The following is a 7,950-nucleotide window of genomic DNA, read 5'->3' on the forward strand; positions in this document are numbered from 1 at the left end:
CATTTCCTAGTATACTTGCCTTTAACTGGGTTTTCCTGACAAATCCCCCCCCCCCCCCCCCCCTATATGTAATAGTTGAAGAGTTTCTGTTCTCTGTATCTGAAGAAGTGTGCTTGCACATGAAAGCTTATACCCAGAATTACACTTTGTTGGTCTTAAAGGTGCCACTGGACTCAGACTTCGTTCTGATGCTTCAGACCGACACGGCTGTCCCCCTGGATCTATCTTTTGGGAGGGATGTTCATCAAAAGACAAATCTCAAAACTATTTCCCAGCTGCCTCCAAGCTTGACTTGGACTCTTTCCAAACTTTCTCCTTTACACTTTAAAACCAGCAGGCACATCTGAAGGAGCACCGGCTCTCTGGGAATGCCAGTACCTCATTGTATGCCCCAAAGAAGCCAGACGTATGATTCCATTTGAAAAGGTCTCTTCCAGCTGCAGTCTACAGGACTGTAAATCAGAGCAATTTCAGCGTGACTGTTCATTAAATATTAAACGACAAACGTGAACACGAGAGGAACTGGCTGTGACTTTCCCAGGCACCCTCCCACTTCCAACAGGCCTTCTCTGTTGGAAACTGCCAATAGTCTGAAGTGCCATTTGTAGCTTTTACACTGCAGAATGCCTTTCCTAATCATTTGGACCCCCGTGGGGGGAGCACTGCTGTTCCGGGTCCATTGGGAAACAGATTTTACAGTTGATGTCATTCAGCAAGGAAGTGTCAAGGGAGCACTCTACTGTGAAGTTGTTGAGAGATGGAATCCATACAGAGGGGAGGGAGGGCAGACAAATAGGCATCCACGTCTGTGAGAGCTCAATCTTTGCTCTTTCTGTGTTGCAGTGAGGGCAACTGAGCACGCTCCTCTGCCCCCATTAGCTGCCCAGTGGGTCTTTTCCAAGATGTGACACTATCTGACTCGGGTTCAGCAAAAAAGAGGTCCTAGGGATTCCAGCTGCCTAGAGAAAAAGTGTCCTTTCCCTTGAATACAGGTTTAATGGGATGTTATTTGCCAGGTGATGTTATATACCCCTAGGAGGAGGAGGAGGAGGAGATTGGATTTGTACCCTGCCCTTCACTCAGAGTTGCTTAAAAACTCCTTTCCCTTCCCCTCCCCACAACAGACACCCTGTGAGGTAGGCGGGGCTGAGAGAACTCTTTCCAGAACTGTCCTTGAGAGAACAGCTCTGACAGAACTATGGCTTGCCCAGGGTCATCCAGCAGCTGCAAATGGAAGCGTGGGGAATCAAACCTGGTTCTCCCAGATTAGAGTCCGCGCACTTAACCACTACACCAAACTGGCTAACTACACTAAACTTAACCAACTGCACCAAATAGCTTCAGCTGCCCGTTCCCATGTATTAAGGGATAGGACTTCTTTTCCCCTCCAAGCAGCTGGCAATCCTAATTCTGCTCTCCATAGTAATGTAATAGGGGCAGCAATCCTATGCAGGTTTGCTTTGAAATCCCATTTTATTCAATGGAGCTTACATTGGAGTTTTATTCAATGGCCTTTTAGTCAATGGAACAAAAGTATTTTTAGGATTGCAGGGGGGGGAAACCACCATACTCGTGTAATATCTGATGGAAGGAGCTTTGACTCTTGGAAGCTCCTACTCTGAAATTCTTCTTGGTCTCTAAGGTGCTATTGGATTCATATCCATATGCAATACTCTTTATTGAGGCCTGCCCAAATGACACAAACACTGTGCAGGTTTTCAAGATCTGACTGCAGCCATAATGTACCAGATTAGTGGGCAGCCTTCCAGCTTCATTTTGTTATATCCTCATCCTAGCCCACAAAAGCTTGTTCCACAACACAGTTGCTGGTGCTACAACACTCTTGCTTCTTTGGGCTGCAACAGTCTTCTCCTCTGTGACTTTTCCTGGGCTTGGGGCCACAGTTGCCAGCTAACTGGAGGGGGGGGAAATATTAATATCCATTAACAGGCTTAATAATATCCATTAACAGGCTTAATAATAATATCAATTAACAGGCTTAATGGATATTATTTACCAGGAGACGCTATTTAACTCCATGCCATTAAAAGCTGCACAGTTCTGCACAGTAAACATCTATCAAAGGGAACGGAACTATTTCTTTTATTAATCAAATGAGCCCCACTGAACTGGCTGGATGCAAAGGGTCACCAAAATTATCAAGGAATTTAAAGCATTTTCCCTTTAAAGAAAGGCTATAGGATTCAGAGGCGTTTCAGTTTAGAAGAAAGATGTCCAGGCATGGTAGAATATTATTATACATGGGGTGCAGAATTTGGACAGGGAAGACTTTATTCCTTCCTTTCCCATAATAATAGAATTTGGGTGTACCCAGAAAGGTTGATGGGGGCAGTAAATTCAGGACAGACAAAGAGGAAGTACTTCTTCACACAGTGTATAATTAACTAGGCACAAGATGTAGTTGTGGGGGAGTGGTTGAGATGTCTTCAAAAGATCAGGTGAACTCATGGAACAGGGCTTTCTCCCAGGGAATTGTTCTTAGAACAGCCCAACCATGCTGTCCTAAGGAGGTACACTCATAATCCTACTCAGGTCTATTCATTGGGTCTTCTCAGTTGCATGGATAGCCTGTGATGGAATAAGGAAAAAAAAATGCTTTTCCTGAGAAGGCTGGATTCTTGTGTGTGTTTCTCATAGCTTTCCTTCCTGGAGAATTCCTTTATGATGTGTTTGTAGAATGGGAATGGACATCTCTTGTGTTTTGCTAAGCTAGTAAGCATGTCTAATGGCTGAGGAGTTTCTGGTTTTGCTAAGGTCTTTAACACCTACGACAGGGTTTCCCCCATGTAGTGCCCATGGGTGTCATGGTGCCCGCCAGTGCCCTTGGTGCCTTGGTGCCTGCTGTGTTTTTCAGAAATCGGGTACAGCCATTGTAAAGCTGGGCCTCATTGGCTGCCCTTATTCAAATGAAAAGGTTTTCCACTGGAGGATCAGGAAGACTGGTAAGGCTTTCTTTCGTGAATGTGTGGTTCCATTTTTCTTTCAGGCTTTCCTTCTTCCCAGAGGAGATGTGAGGAAGGAGGTATTCCTTTCAGCTTTGCCTCCTGTGGCAGCCATTTTAGTTTGATTCCTCCTCCTGTAGCAGCCATTTTGGAGTGGTGCTCACAATTTCTCAAAATTTCTAAATGTGTCAGCAGGCTTTGGAGTGGTGCTCAGCATTTCTCAAGATTTCTAAATGTGTCAGCAGGCTCAAAAAGGCTCAAAAAGGTTGGGGACCCCTGACCTATAATGACTAAGGAACCTGGAGGCTTTGTTCTGCCTGGAGGCGGTGTGTGTGTGTGTTAACCCAAATCTGTTAACAATTTGTCAGGGATCCCTCCAACCCTGTCAGTGAAATGTCTCTTTAGGAAACATCCAGACCCATTACAGAACATTCACAGTTCTTTGTCAAAGATCCTGATTTTCATCAGGGGCCACTTTCATTGTAACTAGATGGCAAACTACTTGGAAATACTCTACTGTGAGATTTTCCTGGCAGACAGTTACAGTATTCACTCCTTTCTATCCACTGGGGATCCAGAATGGGTTATAGCATTCTCCCGTTCTCTGTTTTTATCCTCACAACAACCACCTTGAGAGGTAAGTTAGGAAGAGACTGTGTGATTAGCCCAAGGCCATCCAGCAGGTTTCCATGGCAAAGTGGGGAAATCAATGTTCCCTCTAAGCTGTGGAGTCTTGTGTGCAAAAATTCTACTTTGTGAGCAACTGGCATTAAAGCTGTGAGCCAGCGATTTGGCTACTGCATAAATTAGTTTGATCTGGAGCCGTCCTTCCTGAGCTAAGACAAAAATCTGTGAGCTGGAGGCTAAAAAACTGTGAGCTAGCTCACACTAAGTCAGCTTAGAGGGAACACTGGTGGGGATCTTCAGTCTGACACGCCAGCCACTACACTACAGTGAAGAGCTGGCTCCAGACCTTTGGATTAATTCCTCTTTGGCCCTTTGCCGCTCCCCGAGTTCTTCTTTCCCCTTTCCCTCTCTTGCCCTGCATCTGTTTGTTGCTTATGTTCAAACTTTTGCCCCTCATCCATGTGTGCTTCCTCCATTCACCTGACACTCGACGTCCCCCTTGGCCTGTACCCCACCTATCTGTTCCATTCACTTTCCTGCCACCACCCACAAATTCATAGCCCCTCCCATTGCCTCTCCTCACTGCAAAACTGGTGGTGGTTTGGGTGGGCTGCAATCCAACACAGACATAATGCGGCCCTTTCAGTTAAACATGCACAGGCTTTGGGAGCATTTGAGTTCACGGAGAGCTTAAGCAGTCTTAATTTTGAATTCCAGCCACACCCTGAAGGCACGTTTTGTACTGCAGGGTGCTGATAACTGTTCGTGGCAACAGAGTTTACGCAGGGTGTCTGTCTCACATCTGAGAAAGTGAGGGCTGGTTACAAAAGTCCTCGTTGAAATAACCAGACTCCTTTTAAAAATTTTAATTTGATCCTTTGGTTGTGCTGCATTGTTTTGCGATGTGTGTTGCCTTGACGGGAAAAGTATTAAATAACAAGTGATTATACACCAAAGTAAATAGCTGGAGAGCCAGCATTTCCTTGAGTTAAGGAAACTATTTTTTCCTGATGATTTTGGAAGCTGCAGGGGCTAAGGCGCAGCAAAACTGGCAGCCGAGTGCCTTAACCTCTACTCTGCTCAATATTTGTTTTTTTGGGGTGGGTGTCTCTTGCCTGAGACAGGACTGGAATCAGAACAGGGACCCCTGTAAGCTCCCCCCAACAAGGGGGCTCACAACAAACCCTTGGATACCCCGTGGCCGCCTACTTCTACCCCCTCTGACTGAGGAGAAAGAACAGCAACTGCGGTTCACCTCACCCTCCCCTCTGACTGGCAGTGGAAACTGGGTCATAAGGGAGGGGGGAGAAGAAAGAAAATGAGGTGGGTGTACTAAGGGAGGGGGCACCAGTGAGGGCCTTGCTTAAGAATCCCCCCCAAAAAATCTGGTGCTGACTGCCACTGGTTTTAAGGCACAATCCCGTGGGTATGTGATATCTCTTATGGGAGCAAGTCCTACTGGAAAACAGAAAAGCTACTCCGCATTTCAGTGAACACTGCACAAGAGACTTTCCCAATGGCACTGTGCTTTCAGTACTTAAATCACTTTGCTCCCATGCAGTGGGAATACATCACACCTTTCTTTTCTCTAAGCCAAATCCCACGTGGGGGGGGGGCAATGCTCCCTCTAAACTGTGGAGTCTTGTGAGCAAAAATCCTGCTTTGTGAGCTACTGGCATTAAAGTTGTGAGCAAGTGATTTGGCTGCTGCATAAATAAGTTTGCTCTGGAGCCCTCCTTCCTGAGCTGAGGCAAAAATGCGTGAGCCGGAGGCTTAAAAACTGTGAGCTGGCTCACACTAACTCAGCTTAGAGGGAACACTGGTCGGGGGGGAGTGTTTTAAATGCATTACCTCCCCCACTAAATCTACAACCCTTTGGGAGAGAAAGGAAGGGGGTTCTCTGTCCCCATAGACAAAAGCCGGCCCCTGTGTGGAGAATGGGCTAGATTTTGGTAATACACTTTTTCACTTCTTTAAGTGGGGTGGGATTTGGAAGGGAGTTAATGCATTCTCAAGGGGGGGAGAGTTGGGGAAGGGTCTATAGACTGAAAGGTAGATTGCTAGAGTCTTCCCCATAACACTTCCCACCCATGAACAGTCACAGGCCTTTAATTAATAATAATAAAGTGCTGTCAAATTGCAGCTGACTTATGCCCAGCCCAACTGGAGTTTTCAAGGCAAGAGATGAAGAGTGTTGTTTTCCATTGCCTCCTCCTACATTTAGCATCCCTGGTCTGTTCAGGAGGGTTAGCTATGTTGAACTACAGCAGAACAGTTAGAGTTCAGTAGCTCCTCAGAGGCCAACAAGAATTTTGGGTGTATGAGCTTTTGAGTCAAAGATCTCTTCATCAGATATCTGACATCCTTGGGCTGTCTTCCTCAATGGTCTCCCATCCAAGTGCTAACCATATGCTATCCCTGCTTAGGAGTCTGACTCTTCGCGACCCCATGGACAAGATCTCGCCAGGCCCTCCTGTTTTCCGCCGTCCTCTGAAGTTTGCTCAATTTCATGTTCGTTGCATCGATGACACTGTCCAACCATCTCATCCTTTGCCGTCCCCGTCTTCTTTGACCTTCAATCTTTCCCAGCATCAGGGTCTTCTCCAGTGAGTGCTCCCTTCTCATTTGGTGGCCAAAGTATCCAAGTGCTACCCATATGCTATCCCTGCTTACTTTCTGAGCTTTGATGAGCTCAGGATAGTCTGGGCTATTCAGGCAGCAGTTTATGTCTTAATATATTTGCTGGTTTCCAAGTTTCACACATTTTAATGCTGCACCAAGAACTGAAAACTGCACAGGGTGAGGTAATGCAAATACATACTGGGTCAGTTCAGTTCCAGGGCAAATTAAACAGGCTTGTGGCTGCTGCTTTTGAGGCCCTTTTATCCTATGCAGTCCATCGGGCTGTATCCCTGCACATATCTCCAAGCACGTTTTCAATCCACGTCTCCAACTGTTCCTTGAAATGCTGTGCTGTACAAATGTCCTGTTGCGACTGCTACAGAAATGCTGTTTTACCACACAAAATTACCTACACTTTCCCGGAATACTCCCGAAAGCATATGTAGCTGGTATGTTGTCTGTGAGGCACTGCACGTCTTTCCACAGCTGTGAGCACAGATATTATTCTTGGCTTTTGTAACTCTATCTGCCTCTTTGAATTGAATGTCATTTCACTGAGGTTTGCAGGCAACGCAACCTTCAGTGCTTTGTTCTGGGCTGTGGTGGTGAGGAGAGTAGTCTTGCTAGTTATTGAACCACACTTGTCACGCTTTAGACTGCTCCTCCTCCACCAATGCTCTCCTAGAAGTTCCACTTCCTGGTTTGTACCTTTAGGCAAAACGTAATGTTGCGAGAAGATTTTTATGTATTTACTTTGTTTCCCACCTTTCTCATCAATGGGGACCCAGGAGCTTACATCATTTTTGCCTCCATTTTATCCTCACAACAACCCTGTGAGATAGGTTAGGCTGAGGGAGAGTGACTGCCCCAAGGTCACTTGGCAAGCTTCCACGGCACAGTGGAGAGTTGAACCTCAGCCTACCAGATCCTAGTCCCCTGGTGGCGAACCAACGGCATGGGTGCCAGAGGTGGCACTCAGAGCCCTCTCTGTGGGCACGTGCGCCGTCGCCCGAGCTGCCCGGGCGGCCCCCGATTGGGCAGTTTGAATGGAGGGTAGGGGCCACGCAAGGCAGACGTCAAGCCAGCAGTGGAAGAGAAGCCGGCTGCGCCCTGTGACTCTCCTTCTCCTCCAAGGTAGCACCAGCAGCAGCCTGAAGGAGCACCTGCCCGAGTGAGTGCGCCTCTCTGCGCCCCGAGCCCCACCTGGCCGGCACCTCACCTCCTCCAAGCCTGCAAGTGTCCTTCTCCTCCTCCTCTGTCCCGTCTTCCGCCAGCATCAGCATCATCGTCTTAGTTCCTGGGAAGGGGGGTGGGCAGCCTGGCCTCTGCCTTCTTCCTGCTGCTGCTCCCCTCTCTCCCTCCCTCCAGCGCACAGGACTCGAGGTCAGGGGGCAAGAGCGGCTTCTCGAGGTGGGTGGGTGAAGACAAGGGCGTCGGCGTCATTGTGGGAGTTGCAGGAGGTCTTCGGGCTTGGAGGGGGTCGGGGGGGGCTTGCCATTGCCTCCAGTCTGCTGCTTGTTCCTGGCTGCTGGCATGACCAGGTGGGCGCCTGTTCTGATTCTTTCTCCTGTTTGCTGGGGGGAGGTGCCTGCGCAAGGGGGGGCGGGCTTGTGGCATCCTGCTGGGAGCTGCTGTCTGCCCTTGGCTTGGGATGTATTAAAAGGAAGGACAGGATTGCCCATTGGAAACAATGGGAAACACTTGAAGGCCCATTGGAAATAATGGGAGCCAGGAATGC

The sequence above is a fragment of the Gekko japonicus genome, unplaced genomic scaffold (genome assembly GCF_001447785.1).
Source record: "Gekko japonicus isolate JY-2015 unplaced genomic scaffold, Gekko_japonicus_V1.1 scaffold1907, whole genome shotgun sequence".
Classification (NCBI taxonomy): domain Eukaryota; kingdom Metazoa; phylum Chordata; class Lepidosauria; order Squamata; family Gekkonidae; genus Gekko; species Gekko japonicus.